This window comes from Oncorhynchus clarkii, unplaced genomic scaffold (assembly GCF_045791955.1).
Source record: "Oncorhynchus clarkii lewisi isolate Uvic-CL-2024 unplaced genomic scaffold, UVic_Ocla_1.0 unplaced_contig_1345_pilon_pilon, whole genome shotgun sequence".
NCBI classification, from domain to species: Eukaryota; Metazoa; Chordata; class Actinopteri; order Salmoniformes; family Salmonidae; genus Oncorhynchus; species Oncorhynchus clarkii.
Window position 1 is genome coordinate 65,661 of NW_027261066.1, and position 14,022 is coordinate 79,682.

Consider the following 14,022-nt stretch of genomic DNA (forward strand, 5'->3'; position numbering starts at 1 on the left):
CTGTTGCAATCTCGAGAACTCTCTGCTGCTCTACCAACATTCCTATCAAAGGTCAACAAGTGAAGATTTCTTCTCTCAGGGAAAGACATTTTTTGTCAGTCAAGCACATGTCATGGTACACTGCTGTCAAACAGTTGGCGTAAGCCACAAGAAAAAGTACAATCCTTCGAGCCGGATTTGAACCAGCGACCTAAGGATTACAGCAATTTCTCCTACAGTCCTCCGCTCTACCAACTGAGCTATCGAAGGATAAAAAATGTACTCAAGCGCCATCACCTAGATGGTCAGAGGTTTGGCAGAAGCATATGTTCCCTTTAAGAAATTATTCTGCTGAGTTTGGTGGTTTCTTGGAGCTGCTGACGATTGCCCCCAGGTCTTCGTACGTTCAACTAATGCTCTATTCCTCTGAGCTACATCCCCTTAGATTGCAAGTAGTTGCGTTTGGGATTAGAGAAAAAGTGAGCAGAGGAATAAAATCGCTGTTTAGCCCCCTCACTGCAAAATGCATTTTTCTCTCTCCCTGTTGGTCTAGTGGTTAGGATTCGTTTATTTTACCACCGAGGCCTGGGTTTGATTCCCGCTCAGGGAATGACTTGCTTTTGGGAAAACACTAGGCATAAGTCAAAAACTTGGCACAACTGCAGAAAAAGTTATACTCTTCTGAGTCAGCGACCTAAGGACTGTTGCAATCTCGAGAACTCTCTGCTGCTATACCAACATTCCTATCAAAGGTCAACAAGTGAACATTTCTTCTCTCAGGGAAAGATATTTTTTTGTCAAGCACATGTCATGGTACACTGCTGTCAAAAAGTTGGCGTACGCCACAAGAAAAAGTACAATCCTTTGAGCCGGATTTGAACCAGCGACCTAAGGATTACAGCAATTTCCCCTACAGTCCTCCGCTCTACCAACTGAGCTATCGAAGGATAAAAAATGTACTCAAGCGCCATCACCTAGATGGTCAGAGGTTTGGCAGAAGCATATGTTCCCTTTAAGAAATTAATCTGCTGAGTTTGGTGGTTTCTTGGAGCTGCTGACGATTGCCCCCAGGTCTTCGTACGTTCAACTAATGCTCTATTCCTCTGAGCTACATCCCCTTAGATTGCAAGTAGTTGCGTTTGGGATTAGACAAAAAGTGAGCAGAGGAATAAAATCGCTGTTTAGCCCCCTCACTGCAAAATGCATTTTTCTCTCTCCCTGTTGGTCTAGTGGTTAGGATTCATTTATTTTACCACCAAGGCCTGGGTTTGATTCCCGCTCAGGGAATGACTTGTTTTTCGGGAAACACTAGGCATAAGTCAAAAACTTGGCACAACTGCAGAAAAAGTTATACTCTTCTGAGTCAGCGACCTAAGGACTGTTGCAATCTCGAGAACTCTCTGCTGCTATACCAACATTCCTATCAAATGTCAACAAGTGAAGATTTCTTCTCTCAGGGAAAGATATTTTTTGTCAAGCACATGTCATGGTACAATGCTGTCAAAAAGTTGGCGTAAGCCACAAGAAAAAGTATAATCCTTCGAGCCGGATTTGAACCAGCGACCTAAGGATTACAGCAATTTCTCCTACAGTCCTCCGCTCTACCAACTGACCTATCGAAGCATAAAAATGTACTCAAGCGCCATCACCTAGATGGTCAGAGGTTTGGCAGAAGCATATGTTCCCTTTAAGAAATTATTCTGCTGAGTTTTGTGGTTTCTTGGAGCTGCTGACGATTGCCCCCAGGTCTTAGTACGTTCAACTAATGCTCTATTCCTCTGAGCTACATCCCCTTAGATTGCAAGTAGTTGCGTTTGGGATTAGAGAAAAAGTGAGCAGAGGAATAAAATCGCTGTTTAGCTCCCTCACTGCAAAATGCATTTTTCTCTCTCCCTGTTGGTCTAGTGGTTAGGATTCATTTATTTTACCACCGAGGCCTGGGTTTGATTCCCGCTCAGGGAATGACTTGCTTTTGGGGAAACAATAGGCATAAGTCAAAAACTTGGCACAACTGCAGAAAAAGTTATACTCTTCTGAGTCAGCGACCTAAGGACTGTTGCAATCTCGAGAACTCTCTGCTGCTCTACCAACATTCCTATCAAAGGTCAACAAGTGAAGATTTCTTCTCTCAGGGAAAGATATTTTTTGTCAAGCACATGTCATGGTACAATGCTGTCAAAAAGTTGGCGTAAGCCACAAGAAAAAGTATAATCCTTCGAGCCGGATTTGAACCAGCGACCTAAGGATTACAGCAATTTCTCCTACAGTCCTCCGCTCTACCAACTGAGCTATCGAAGCATAAAAATGTACTCAAGCGCCATCACCTAGATGGTCAGAGGTTTGGCAGAAGCATATGTTCCCTTTAAGAAATTATTCTGCTGAGTTTGGTGGTTTCTTGGAGCTGCTGACGATTGCCCCCAGGTCTTCGTACGTTCAACTAATGCTCTATTCCTCTGAGCTACATCCCCTTAGATTGCAAGTAGTTGCGTTTGGGATTAGAGAAAAAGTGAGCAGAGGAATAAAATCGCTGTTTAGCTCCCTCACTGCAAAATGCATTTTTCTCTCTCCCTGTTGATCTAGTGGTTAGGATTCATTTATTTTACCACCGAGGCCTGGGTTTGATTCCCGCTCAGGGAATGACTTGCTTTTGGGGAAACACTAGGCATAAGTCAAAAACTTGGCACAACTGCAGAAAAAGTCATACTCTTATGAGTCAGCGACCTAAGGACTGTTGCAATCTCGAGAACTCTCTGCTGCTATACCAACATTCCTATCAAAGGTCAACAAGTGAACATTTCTTCTCTCAGGGAAAGATATTTTTTGTCAAGCACATGTCATGGTACACTGCTGTCAAAAAGTTGGCGTAATCCACAAGAAAAAGTATAATCCTTCGAGCCGGATTTGAACCAGCGACCTAAGGATTACAGCAATTTCTCCTACAGTCCTCCGCTCTACCAACTCAGTTTGGTGGTTTCTTGGAGCTGCTGACGATTGCCCCCAGGTCTTCGTACGTTCAACTAATGCTCTATTCCTCTGAGCTACATCCCCTTAGATTGCAAGTAGTTGCGTTTGGGATTAGAGAAAAAGTGAGCAGAGGAATAAAATCGCTGTTTAGCTCCCTCACTGCAAAATGCATTTTTCTCTCTCCCTGTTGGTCTAGTGGTTAGGATTCATTTATTTTACCACCGAGGCCTGGGTTTGATTCCCGCTCAGGGAATGACTTGCTTTTGGGGAAACACTAGGCATAAGTCAAAAACTTGGCACAACTGCAGAAAAAGTTATACTCTTCTGAGTCAGCGACCTAAGGACTGTTGCAATCTCGAGAACTCTCTGCTGCTATACCAACATTCCTATCAAAGGTCAACAAGTGAAGATTTCTTCTCTCAGGGAAAGACATTTTTTGTCAGTCAAGCACATGTCATGGTACACTGCTGTCAAAAAGTTGGCGTAAGCCAAAAGAAAAAGTACAATCCTTCGAGCCGGATTTGAACCAGCGACCTAAGGATTACAGCAATTTCTCCTACAGTCCTCCGCTCTACCAACTGAGCTATCGAAGGCTAAAAAATGTAGTCAAACGCCATCACCTAGATGGTCAGAGGTTTGGCAGAAGCATATGTTCCCTTTAAGAAATTTATCTGCTGAGTTTGGTGGTTTCTTGGCGCTGCTGACGATTGCCCCCAGGTCTTCGTACGTTCAACTAATGCTCTATTCCTCTGAGCTACATCCCCTTAGATTGCAAGTAGTTGCGTTTGGGATTAGAGAAAAAGTGAGCAGAGGAATAAAATCGCTGTTTAGCCCCCTCACTGCAAAATGCATTTTTCTCTCTCCCTGTTGGTCTAGTGGTTAGGATTTGGTTCTTTTACCACCGCGGCCTGGGTTTGATTCCCGCTCAGGGAATGACTTGCTCTTGGGGAAACACTAGGCATAAGTCAAAAACTTGGCACAACTGCAGAAAAAGTTATACTCTTCTGAGTCAGCGACCTAAGGACTGTTGCAATCTCGAGAACTCTCTGCTGCTCTACCAACATTCCTATCAAAGGTCAACAAGTGAAGATTTCTTCTCTCAGGGAAAGATATTTTTGTCAAGCACATGTCATGGTACAATGCTGTCAAAAAGTTGGCGTAAGCCACAAGAAAAAGTATAATCCTTCGAGCCGGATTTGAACCAGCGACCTAAGGATTACAGCAATTTCTCCTACAGTCCTCCGCTCTACCAACTGAGCTATCGAAGCATAAAAATGTACTCAAGCGCCATCACCTAGATGGTCAGAGGTTTGGCAGAAGCATATGTTCCCTTTAAGAAATTATTCTGCTGAGTTTGGTGGTTTCTTGGAGCTGCTGACGATTGCCCCCAGGTCTTCGTACGTTCAACTAATGCTCTATTCCTCTGAGCTACATCCCCTTAGATTGCAAGTAGTTGCGTTTGGGATTAGAGAAAAAGTGAGCAGAGGAATAAAATCGCTGTTTAGCCCCCTCACTGCAAAATGCATTTTTCTCTCTCCCTGTTGGTCTAGTGGTTAGGATTTGGTTCTTTTACCACCGCGGCCTGGGTTTGATTCCCGCTCAGGGAATGACTTGCTCTTGGGGAAACACTAGGCATAAGTCAAAAACTTGGCACAACTGCAGAAAAAGTTATACTCTTCTGAGTCAGCGACCTAAGGACTGTTGCAATCTCGAGAACTCTCTGCTGCTCTACCAACATTCCTATCAAAGGTCAACAAGTGAAGATTTCTTCTCTCAGGGAAAGATATTTTTGTCAAGCACATGTCATGGTACAATGCTGTCAAAAAGTTGGCGTAAACCACAAGAAAAAGTATAATCCTTCGAGCCGGATTTGAACCAGCGACCTAAGGATTACAGCAATTTCTCCTACAGTCCTCCGCTCTACCAACTGAGCTATCGAAGCATAAAAATGTACTCAAGCGCCATCACCTAGATGGTCAGAGGTTTGGCAGAAGCATATGTTCCCTTTAAGAAATTATTCTGCTGAGTTTGGTGGTTTCTTGGAGCTGCTGACGATTGTCCCCAGGTCTTCGTACGTTCAACTAATGCTCTATTCCTCTGAGCTACATCCCCTTAGATTGGGGAAACACTAGGCATAAGTCAAAAACTTGGCACAACTGCAGAAAAAGTTATACTCTTCTGAGTCAGCGACCTAAGGACTGTTGCAATCTCGAGAACTCTCTCCTGCTATACCAACATTCCTATCAAAGGTCAACAAGTGAAGATTTCTTCTCTCAGGGAAAGACATTTTTTGTCAGTCAAGCACATGTCATGGTACACTGCTGTCAAAAAGTTGGCGTAATCCACAAGAAAAAGTATAATCCTTCGAGCCGGATTTGAACCAGCGACCTAAGGATTACAGCAATTTCTCCTACAGTCCTCCGCTCTACCAACTCAGTTTGGTGGTTTCTTGGAGCTGCTGACGATTGCCCCCAGGTCTTCGTACGTTCAACTAATGCTCTATTCCTCTGAGCTACATCCCCTTAGATTGCAAGTAGTTGCGTTTGGGATTAGAGAAAAAGTGAGCAGAGGAATAAAATCGCTGTTTAGCTCCCTCACTGCAAAATGCATTTTTCTCTCTCCCTGTTGGTCTAGTGGTTAGGATTCATTTATTTTACCACCGAGGCCTGGGTTTGATTCCCGCTCAGGGAATGACTTGCTTTTGGGGAAACACTAGGCATAAGTCAAAAACTTGGCACAACTGCAGAAAAAGTTATACTCTTCTGAGTCAGCGACCTAAGGACTGTTGCAATCTCGAGAACTCTCTGCTGCTATACCAACATTCCTATCAAAGGTCAACAAGTGAAGATTTCTTCTCTCAGGGAAAGACATTTTTTGTCAGTCAAGCACATGTCATGGTACACTGCTGTCAAAAAGTTGGCGTAAGCCAAAAGAAAAAGTACAATCCTTCGAGCCGGATTTGAACCAGCGACCTAAGGATTACAGCAATTTCTCCTACAGTCCTCCGCTCTACCAACTGAGCTATCGAAGGCTAAAAAATGTAGTCAAACGCCATCACCTAGATGGTCAGAGGTTTGGCAGAAGCATATGTTCCCTTTAAGAAATTTATCTGCTGAGTTTGGTGGTTTCTTGGCGCTGCTGACGATTGCCCCCAGGTCTTCGTACGTTCAACTAATGCTCTATTCCTCTGAGCTACATCCCCTTAGATTGCAAGTAGTTGCGTTTGGGATTAGAGAAAAAGTGAGCAGAGGAATAAAATCGCTGTTTAGCCCCGTCACTGCAAAATGCATTTTTCTCTCTCCCTGTTGGTCTAGTGGTTAGGATTTGGTTCTTTTACCACCGCGGCCTGGGTTTGATTCCCGCTCAGGGAATGACTTGCTCTTGGGGAAACACTAGGCATAAGTCAAAAACTTGGCACAACTGCAGAAAAAGTTATACTCTTCTGAGTCAGCGACCTAAGGACTGTTGCAATCTCGAGAACTCTCTGCTGCTCTACCAACATTCCTATCAAAGGTCAACAAGTGAAGATTTCTTCTCTCAGGGAAAGATATTTTTGTCAAGCACATGTCATGGTACAATGCTGTCAAAAAGTTGGCGTAAGCCACAAGAAAAAGTATAATCCTTCGAGCCGGATTTGAACCAGCGACCTAAGGATTACAGCAATTTCTCCTACAGTCCTCCGCTCTACCAACTGAGCTATCGAAGCATAAAAATGTACTCAAGCGCCATCACCTAGATGGTCAGAGGTTTGGCAGAAGCATATGTTCCCTTTAAGAAATTATTCTGCTGAGTTTGGTGGTTTCTTGGAGCTGCTGACGATTGCCCCCAGGTCTTCGTACGTTCAACTAATGCTCTATTCCTCTGAGCTACATCCCCTTAGATTGCAAGTAGTTGCGTTTGGGATTAGAGAAAAAGTGAGCAGAGGAATAAAATCGCTGTTTAGCCCCCTCACTGCAAAATGCATTTTTCTCTCTCCCTGTTGGTCTAGTGGTTAGGATTTGGTTCTTTTACCACCGCGGCCTGGGTTTGATTCCCGCTCAGGGAATGACTTGCTCTTGGGGAAACACTAGGCATAAGTCAAAAACTTGGCACAACTGCAGAAAAAGTTATACTCTTCTGAGTCAGCGACCTAAGGACTGTTGCAATCTCGAGAACTCTCTGCTGCTCTACCAACATTCCTATCAAAGGTCAACAAGTGAAGATTTCTTCTCTCAGGGAAAGATATTTTTGTCAAGCACATGTCATGGTACAATGCTGTCAAAAAGTTGGCGTAAACCACAAGAAAAAGTATAATCCTTCGAGCCGGATTTGAACCAGCGACCTAAGGATTACAGCAATTTCTCCTACAGTCCTCCGCTCTACCAACTGAGCTATCGAAGAATAAAAATCTACTCAAGCGCCATCACCTAGATGGTCAGAGGTTTGGCAGAAGCATATGTTCCCTTTAAGAAATTATTCTGCTGAGTTTGGTGGTTTCTTGGAGCTGCTGACGATTGTCCCCAGGTCTTCGTACGTTCAACTAATGCTCTATTCCTCTGAGCTACATCCCCTTAGATTGGGGAAACACTAGGCATAAGTCAAAAACTTGGCACAACTGCAGAAAAAGTTATACTCTTCTGAGTCAGCGACCTAAGGACTGTTGCAATCTCGAGAACTCTCTCCTGCTATACCAACATTCCTATCAAAGGTCAACAAGTGAAGATTTCTTCTCTCAGGGAAAGACATTTTTTGTCAGTCAAGCACATGTCATGGTACACTGCTGTCAAAAAGTTGGCGTAAGCCAAAAGAAAAAGTAGAATCCTTCGAGCCGGATTTGAACCAGCGACCTAAGGATTACAGCAATTTCTCCTACAGTCCTCCGCTCTACCAACTGAGCTATCGAAGGATAAAAAATGTAGTCAAACGCCATCACCTAGATGGTCAGAGGTTTGGCAGAAGCATATGTTCCCTTTAAGAAATTAATCTGCTGAGTTTGGTGGTTTCTTGGCGCTGCTGACGATTGCCCCCAGGTCTTCGTACGTTCAACTAATGCTCTATTCCTCTGAGCTACATCCCCTTAGATTGCAAGTAGTTGCGTTTGGGATTAGAGAAAAAGTGAGCAGAGGAATAAAATCGCTGTTTAGCCCCCTCACTGCAAAATGCATTTTTCTCTCTCCCTGTTGGTCTAGTGGTTAGGATTTGGTTCTTTTACCACCGCGGCCTGGGTTTGATTCCCGCTCAGGGAATGACTTGCTCTTGGGGAAACACTAGGCATAAGTCAAAAACTTGGCACAACTGCAGAAAAAGTTATACTCTTCTGAGTCAGCGACCTAAGGACTGTTGCAATCTCGAGAACTCTCTGCTGCTATACCAACATTCCTATCAAAGGTCAACAAGTGAACATTTCTTCTCTCAGGGAAAGATATTTTTTGTCAAGCACATGTCATGGTACAATGCTGTCAAAAAGTTGGCGTAAGCCACAAGAAAAAGTATAATCCTTCGAGCCGGATTTGAACCAGCGACCTAAGGATTACTGCAATTTCTCCTACAGTCCTCCGCTCTACCAACTGAGCTATCGAAGCATAAAAAATGTACTCAAGCGCCATCACCTAGATGGTCAGAGGTTTGGCAGAAGCATATGTTCCCTTTAAGAAATTATTCTGCTGAGTTTGGTGGTTTCTTGGAGCTGCTGACGATTGCCCCCAGGTCTTCGTACGTTCAACTAATGCTCTATTCCTCTGAGCTACATCCCCTTAGATTGCAAGTAGTTGCGTTTGGGATTAGAGAAAAAGTGAGCAGAGGAATCAAATCGCTGTTTAGCTCCCTCACTGCAAAATGCATTTTTCTCTCTCCCTGTTGGTCTAGTGGTTAGGATTCATTTATTTTACCACCGAGGCCTGGGTTTGATTCCCGCTCAGGGAATGACTTGCTTTTGGGGAAACACTAGGCATAAGTCAAAAACTTGGCACAACTGCAGAAAAAGTTATACTCGTCTGAGTCAGCGACCTAAGGACTGTTGCAATCTCGAGAACTCTCTGCTGCTATACCAACATTCCTATCAAAGGTCAACAAGTGAACATTTCTTCTCTCAGGGAAAGATATTTTTTGTCAAGCTCATGTCATGGTACACTGCTGTCAAAAAGTTGGCGTAAGCCACAAGAAAAAGTACAATCCTTCGAGCCGGATTTGAACCAGCGACCTAAGGATTACTGCAATTTCTCCTACAGTCCTCCGCTCTACCAACTGAGCTATCGAAGCATAAAAAATGTACTCAAGCGCCATCACCTAGATGGTCAGAGGTTTGGCAGAAGCATATGTTCCCTTTAAGAAATTATTCTGCTGAGTTTGGTGGTTTCTTGGAGCTGCTGACGATTGCCCCCAGGTCTTCGTACGTTCAACTAATGCTCTATTCCTCTGAGCTACATCCCCTTAGATTGCAAGTAGTTGCGTTTGGGATTAGAGAAAAAGTGAGCAGAGGAATATAATCGCTGTTTAGCTCCCTCACTGCAAAATGCATTTTTCTCTCTCCCTGTTGGTCTAGTGGTTAGGATTCATTTATTTTACCACCGAGGCCTGGGTTTGATTCCCGCTCAGGGAATGACTTGCTTTTGGGGAAACAATAGGCATAAGTCAAAAACTTGGCACAACTGCAGAAAAAGTTATACTCTTCTGAGTCAGCGACCTAAGGACTGTTGCAATCTCGAGAACTCTCTGCTGCTATACCAACATTCCTATCAAAGGTCAACAAGTGAACATTTCTTCTCTCAGGGAAAGATATTTTTTGTCAAGCACATGTCATGGTACACTGCTGTCAAAAAGTTGGCGTAAGCCACAAGAAAAAGTACAATCCTTCGAGCCGGATTTGAACCAGCGACCTAAGGATTACAGCAATTATCCGCTACAGTCCTCCGCTCTACCAACTGAGCTATCGAAGGATAAAAAATGTAGTCAAACGCCATCACCTAGATGGTCAGAGGTTTGGCAGAAGCATATGTTCCCTTTAAGAAATTAATCTGCTGAGTTTGGCGGTTTCTTGGAGCTGCTGACGATTGCCCCCAGGTCTTCGTACGTTCAACTAATGCTCTATTCCTCTGAGCTACATCCCCTTAGATTGCAAGTAGTTGCGTTTGGGATTAGAGAAAAAGTGAGCAGAGGAATAAAATCGCTGTTTAGCTCCCTCACTGCAAAATGCATTTTTCTCTCTCCCTGTTGGTCTAGTGGTTAGGATTCATTTCTTTTACCACCGAGGCCTGGGTTTGATTCCCGCTCAGGGAATGACTTGCTTTTGGGGAAACACTAGGCATAAGTCAAAAACTTGGCACAACTGCAGAAAAAGTTATACTCTTCTGAGTCAGCGACCTAAGGACTGTTGCAATCTCGAGAACTCTCTGCTGCTATACCAACATTCCTATCAAAGGTCAACAAGTGAAGATTTCTTCTCTCAGGGAAAGATATTTTTTGTCAAGCACATGTCATGGTACAATGCTGTCAAAAAGTTGGCGTAATCCACAAGAAAATGTATAATCCTTCGAGCCGGATTTGAACCAGCGACCTAAGGATTACAGCAATTTCTCCTACAGTCCTCCGCTCTACCAACTGAGCTATCGAAGGCTAAAAAATGTAGTCAAACGCCATCACCTAGATGGTCAGAGGTTTGGCAGAAGCATATGTTCCCTTTAAGAAATTAATCTGCTGAGTTTGGTGGTTCCTTGGCGCTGCTGACGATTGCCCCCAGGTCTTCGTACGTTCAACTAATGCTCTATTCCTCTGAGCTACATCCCCTTAGATTGCAAGTAGTTGCGTTTGGGATTAGAGAAAAAGTGAGCAGAGGAATAAAATCGCTGTTTAGCCCCCTCACTGCAAAATGCATTTTTCTCTCTCCCTGTTGGTCTAGTGGTTAGGATTTGGTTCTTTTACCACCGCGGCCTGGGTTTGATTCCCGCTCAGGGAATGACTTGCTCTTGGGGAAACACTAGGCATAAGTCAAAAACCTGGCACAACTGCAGAAAAAGTTATACTCTTCTGAGTCAGCGACCTAAGGACTGTTGCAATCTCGAGAACTCTCTGCTGCTCTACCAACATTCCTATCAAAGGTCAACAAGTGAAGATTTCTTCTCTCAGGGAAAGATATTTTTTGTCAAGCACATGTCATGGTACAATGCTGTCAAAAAGTTGGCGTAAGCCACAAGAAAAAGTATAATCCTTCGAGCTGGATTTGAACCAGCGACCTAAGGATTACAGCAATTTCTCCTACAGTCCTCCGCTCTACCAACTGAGCTATCGAAGAATAAAAATCTACTCAAGCGCCATCACCTAGATGGTCAGAGGTTTGGCAGAAGCATATGTTCCCTTTAAGAAATTATTCTGCTGAGTTTGGTGGTTTCTTGGAGCTGCTGACGATTGCCCCCAGGTCTTCGTACGTTCAACTAATGCTCTATTCCTCTGAGCTACATCCCCTTAGATTGCAAGTAGTTGCGTTTGGGATTAGAGAAAAAGTGAGCAGAGGAATAAAATCGCTGTTTAGCTCCCTCACTGCGAAATGCATTTTTCTCTCTCCCTGTTGGTCTAGTGGTTAGGATTCATTTATTTTACCACCGAGGCCTGGGTTTGATTCCCGCTCAGGGAATGACTTGCTTTTGGGGAAACAATAGGCATAAGTCAAAAACTTGGCACAACTGCAGAAAAAGTTATACTCGTCTGAGTCAGCGACCTAAGGACTGTTGCAATCTCGAGAACTCTCTGCTGCTGTACCAACATTCCTATCGAAGGTCAACAAGTGAACATTTCTTCTCTCAGGGAAAGATGTTTTTTGTCATGCACATGTCATGGTACACTGCTGTCAAAAAGTTGGCGTAAGCCACAAGAAAAAGTACAATCCTTCGAGCCGGATTTGAACCAGCGACCTAAGGATTACAGCAATTATCCCCTACAGTCCTCCGCTCTACCAACTGAGCTATCGAAGGATAAAAAATTCAGTCAAATGCCATCACCTAGATGGTCAGAGGTTTGGCAGAAGCATATGTTCCCTTTAAGAAATTAATCTGCTGAGTTTGGTGGTTCCTTGGCGCTGCTGACGATTGCCCCCAGGTCTTCGTACGTTCAACTAATGCTCTATTCCTCTGAGCTACATCCCCTTAGATTGCAAGTAGTTGCGTTTGGGATTAGAGAAAAAGTGAGCAGAGGAATAAAATCGCTGTTTAGCCCCCTCACTGCAAAATGCATTTTTCTCTCTCCCTGTTGGTCTAGTGGTTAGGATTTGGTTCTTTTACCACCGCGGCCTGGGTTTGATTCCCGCTCAGGGAATGACTTGCTCTTGGGGAAACACTAGGCATAAGTCAAAAACCTGGCACAACTGCAGAAAAAGTTATACTCTTCTGAGTCAGCGACCTAAGGACTGTTGCAATCTCGAGAACTCTCTGCTGCTCTACCAACATTCCTATCAAAGGTCAACAAGTGAAGATTTCTTCTCTCAGGGAAAGATATTTTTTGTCAAGCACATGTCATGGTACAATGCTGTCAAAAAGTTGGCGTAAGCCACAAGAAAAAGTATAATCCTTCGAGCTGGATTTGAACCAGCGACCTAAGGATTACAGCAATTTCTCCTACAGTCCTCCGCTCTACCAACTGAGCTATCGAAGAATAAAAATCTACTCAAGCGCCATCACCTAGATGGTCAGAGGTTTGGCAGAAGCATATGTTCCCTTTAAGAAATTATTCTGCTGAGTTTGGTGGTTTCTTGGAGCTGCTGACGATTGCCCCCAGGTCTTCGTACGTTCAACTAATGCTCTATTCCTCTGAGCTACATCCCCTTAGATTGCAAGTAGTTGCGTTTGGGATTAGAGAAAAAGTGAGCAGAGGAATAAAATCGCTGTTTAGCTCCCTCACTGCGAAATGCATTTTTCTCTCTCCCTGTTGGTCTAGTGGTTAGGATTCATTTATTTTACCACCGAGGCCTGGGTTTGATTCCCGCTCAGGGAATGACTTGCTTTTGGGGAAACAATAGGCATAAGTCAAAAACTTGGCACAACTGCAGAAAAAGTTATACTCGTCTGAGTCAGCGACCTAAGGACTGTTGCAATCTCGAGAACTCTCTGCTGCTATACCAACATTCCTATCGAAGGTCAACAAGTGAACATTTCTTCTCTCAGGGAAAGATGTTTTTTGTCATGCACATGTCATGGTACACTGCTGTCAAAAAGTTGGCGTAAGCCACAAGAAAAAGTACAATCCTTCGAGCCGGATTTGAACCAGCGACCTAAGGATTACAGCAATTATCCCCTACAGTCCTCCGCTCTACCAACTGAGCTATCGAAGGATAAAAAATTCAGTCAAATGCCATCACCTAGATGGTCAGAGGTTTGGCAGAAGCATATGTTCCCTTTAAGAAATTAATCTGCTGAGTTTGGCGGTTTCTTGGAGCTGCTGACGATTGCCCCCAGGTCTTCGTACGTTCAACTAATGCTCTATTCCTCTGAGCTACATCCCCTTAGATTGCAAGTAGTTGCGTTTGGGATTAGAGAAAAAGTGAGCAGAGGAATAAAATCGCTGTTTAGCCCCCTCACTGCAAAATGCATTTTTCTCTCTCCCTTTTGGTCTAGCGGTTAGGATTTGGTTCTTTTACCACCGCGGCCTGGGTTTGATTCCCGCTCAGGGAATGACTTGCTTTTGAGGAAACAATAGGCATAAGTCAAAAACTTGGCACAACTGCATAAAAAGTTATACTCTTCTGAGTCAGCGACCTAAGGACTGTTGCAATCTCGAGAACTCTCTGCTGCTATACCAACATTCCTATCAAAGGTCAACAAGTGAACATTTCTTCTCTCAGGGAAAGATATTTTTTGTCAAGCACATGTCATGGTACACTGCTGTCAAAAAGTTGGCGTAAGCCACAAGAAAAAGTACAATCCTTTGAGCCGGATTTGAACCAGCGACCTAAGGATTACAGCAATTATCCCCTACAGTCCTTCGCTCTACCAACTGAGCTATCGAAGGATAAAAAATGTAGTCAAACGCCATCACCTAGATGGTCAGAGGTTTGGCAGAAGCATATGTTCCCTTTAAGAAATTAATCTGCTGAGTTTGGCGGTTTCTTGGAGCTGC

The 14,022-nt window shown here is 43.9% G+C and overlaps 15 non-coding genes across 15 annotated transcripts; all 15 read right to left on the reverse strand.

Annotated features, from left to right (window-relative positions):
• Positions 1 to 162: 162 nt before the first annotated feature.
• Positions 163 to 249, reverse strand: trnay-gua (transfer RNA tyrosine (anticodon GUA)). The gene is given in 2 exon segments: positions 163 to 198; positions 213 to 249. It is a non-coding gene; the product is annotated as a tRNA-Tyr (tRNA).
• Positions 250 to 2,190: 1,941 nt separating this feature from the next.
• On the reverse strand, positions 2,191 to 2,277 carry trnay-gua (transfer RNA tyrosine (anticodon GUA)). Its single transcript is given in 2 exon segments — positions 2,191 to 2,226; positions 2,241 to 2,277. It is a non-coding gene; the product is annotated as a tRNA-Tyr (tRNA).
• A 1,172-nt stretch (positions 2,278 to 3,449) lies between these two features.
• Positions 3,450 to 3,536, reverse strand: trnay-gua (transfer RNA tyrosine (anticodon GUA)). Its single transcript is given in 2 exon segments — positions 3,450 to 3,485; positions 3,500 to 3,536. It is a non-coding gene; the product is annotated as a tRNA-Tyr (tRNA).
• A 588-nt stretch (positions 3,537 to 4,124) lies between these two features.
• On the reverse strand, positions 4,125 to 4,211 carry trnay-gua (transfer RNA tyrosine (anticodon GUA)). The gene is given in 2 exon segments: positions 4,125 to 4,160; positions 4,175 to 4,211. It is a non-coding gene; the product is annotated as a tRNA-Tyr (tRNA).
• A 587-nt stretch (positions 4,212 to 4,798) lies between these two features.
• On the reverse strand, positions 4,799 to 4,885 carry trnay-gua (transfer RNA tyrosine (anticodon GUA)). Its single transcript is given in 2 exon segments — positions 4,799 to 4,834; positions 4,849 to 4,885. It is a non-coding gene; the product is annotated as a tRNA-Tyr (tRNA).
• A 1,002-nt stretch (positions 4,886 to 5,887) lies between these two features.
• trnay-gua (transfer RNA tyrosine (anticodon GUA)) lies at positions 5,888 to 5,974 on the reverse strand. The gene is given in 2 exon segments: positions 5,888 to 5,923; positions 5,938 to 5,974. It is a non-coding gene; the product is annotated as a tRNA-Tyr (tRNA).
• Positions 5,975 to 6,562: 588 nt separating this feature from the next.
• On the reverse strand, positions 6,563 to 6,649 carry trnay-gua (transfer RNA tyrosine (anticodon GUA)). Its single transcript is given in 2 exon segments — positions 6,563 to 6,598; positions 6,613 to 6,649. It is a non-coding gene; the product is annotated as a tRNA-Tyr (tRNA).
• Positions 6,650 to 7,741: 1,092 nt separating this feature from the next.
• Positions 7,742 to 7,828, reverse strand: trnay-gua (transfer RNA tyrosine (anticodon GUA)). Its single transcript is given in 2 exon segments — positions 7,742 to 7,777; positions 7,792 to 7,828. It is a non-coding gene; the product is annotated as a tRNA-Tyr (tRNA).
• A 589-nt stretch (positions 7,829 to 8,417) lies between these two features.
• trnay-gua (transfer RNA tyrosine (anticodon GUA)) lies at positions 8,418 to 8,504 on the reverse strand. The gene is given in 2 exon segments: positions 8,418 to 8,453; positions 8,468 to 8,504. It is a non-coding gene; the product is annotated as a tRNA-Tyr (tRNA).
• Positions 8,505 to 9,093: 589 nt separating this feature from the next.
• trnay-gua (transfer RNA tyrosine (anticodon GUA)) lies at positions 9,094 to 9,180 on the reverse strand. The gene is given in 2 exon segments: positions 9,094 to 9,129; positions 9,144 to 9,180. It is a non-coding gene; the product is annotated as a tRNA-Tyr (tRNA).
• Positions 9,181 to 9,769: 589 nt separating this feature from the next.
• Positions 9,770 to 9,857, reverse strand: trnay-gua (transfer RNA tyrosine (anticodon GUA)). Its single transcript is given in 2 exon segments — positions 9,770 to 9,805; positions 9,821 to 9,857. It is a non-coding gene; the product is annotated as a tRNA-Tyr (tRNA).
• A 589-nt stretch (positions 9,858 to 10,446) lies between these two features.
• Positions 10,447 to 10,533, reverse strand: trnay-gua (transfer RNA tyrosine (anticodon GUA)). Its single transcript is given in 2 exon segments — positions 10,447 to 10,482; positions 10,497 to 10,533. It is a non-coding gene; the product is annotated as a tRNA-Tyr (tRNA).
• Positions 10,534 to 11,122: 589 nt separating this feature from the next.
• trnay-gua (transfer RNA tyrosine (anticodon GUA)) lies at positions 11,123 to 11,209 on the reverse strand. Its single transcript is given in 2 exon segments — positions 11,123 to 11,158; positions 11,173 to 11,209. It is a non-coding gene; the product is annotated as a tRNA-Tyr (tRNA).
• Positions 11,210 to 11,797: 588 nt separating this feature from the next.
• Positions 11,798 to 11,885, reverse strand: trnay-gua (transfer RNA tyrosine (anticodon GUA)). The gene is given in 2 exon segments: positions 11,798 to 11,833; positions 11,849 to 11,885. It is a non-coding gene; the product is annotated as a tRNA-Tyr (tRNA).
• A 1,264-nt stretch (positions 11,886 to 13,149) lies between these two features.
• trnay-gua (transfer RNA tyrosine (anticodon GUA)) lies at positions 13,150 to 13,237 on the reverse strand. Its single transcript is given in 2 exon segments — positions 13,150 to 13,185; positions 13,201 to 13,237. It is a non-coding gene; the product is annotated as a tRNA-Tyr (tRNA).
• Positions 13,238 to 14,022: the final 785 nt, after the last annotated feature.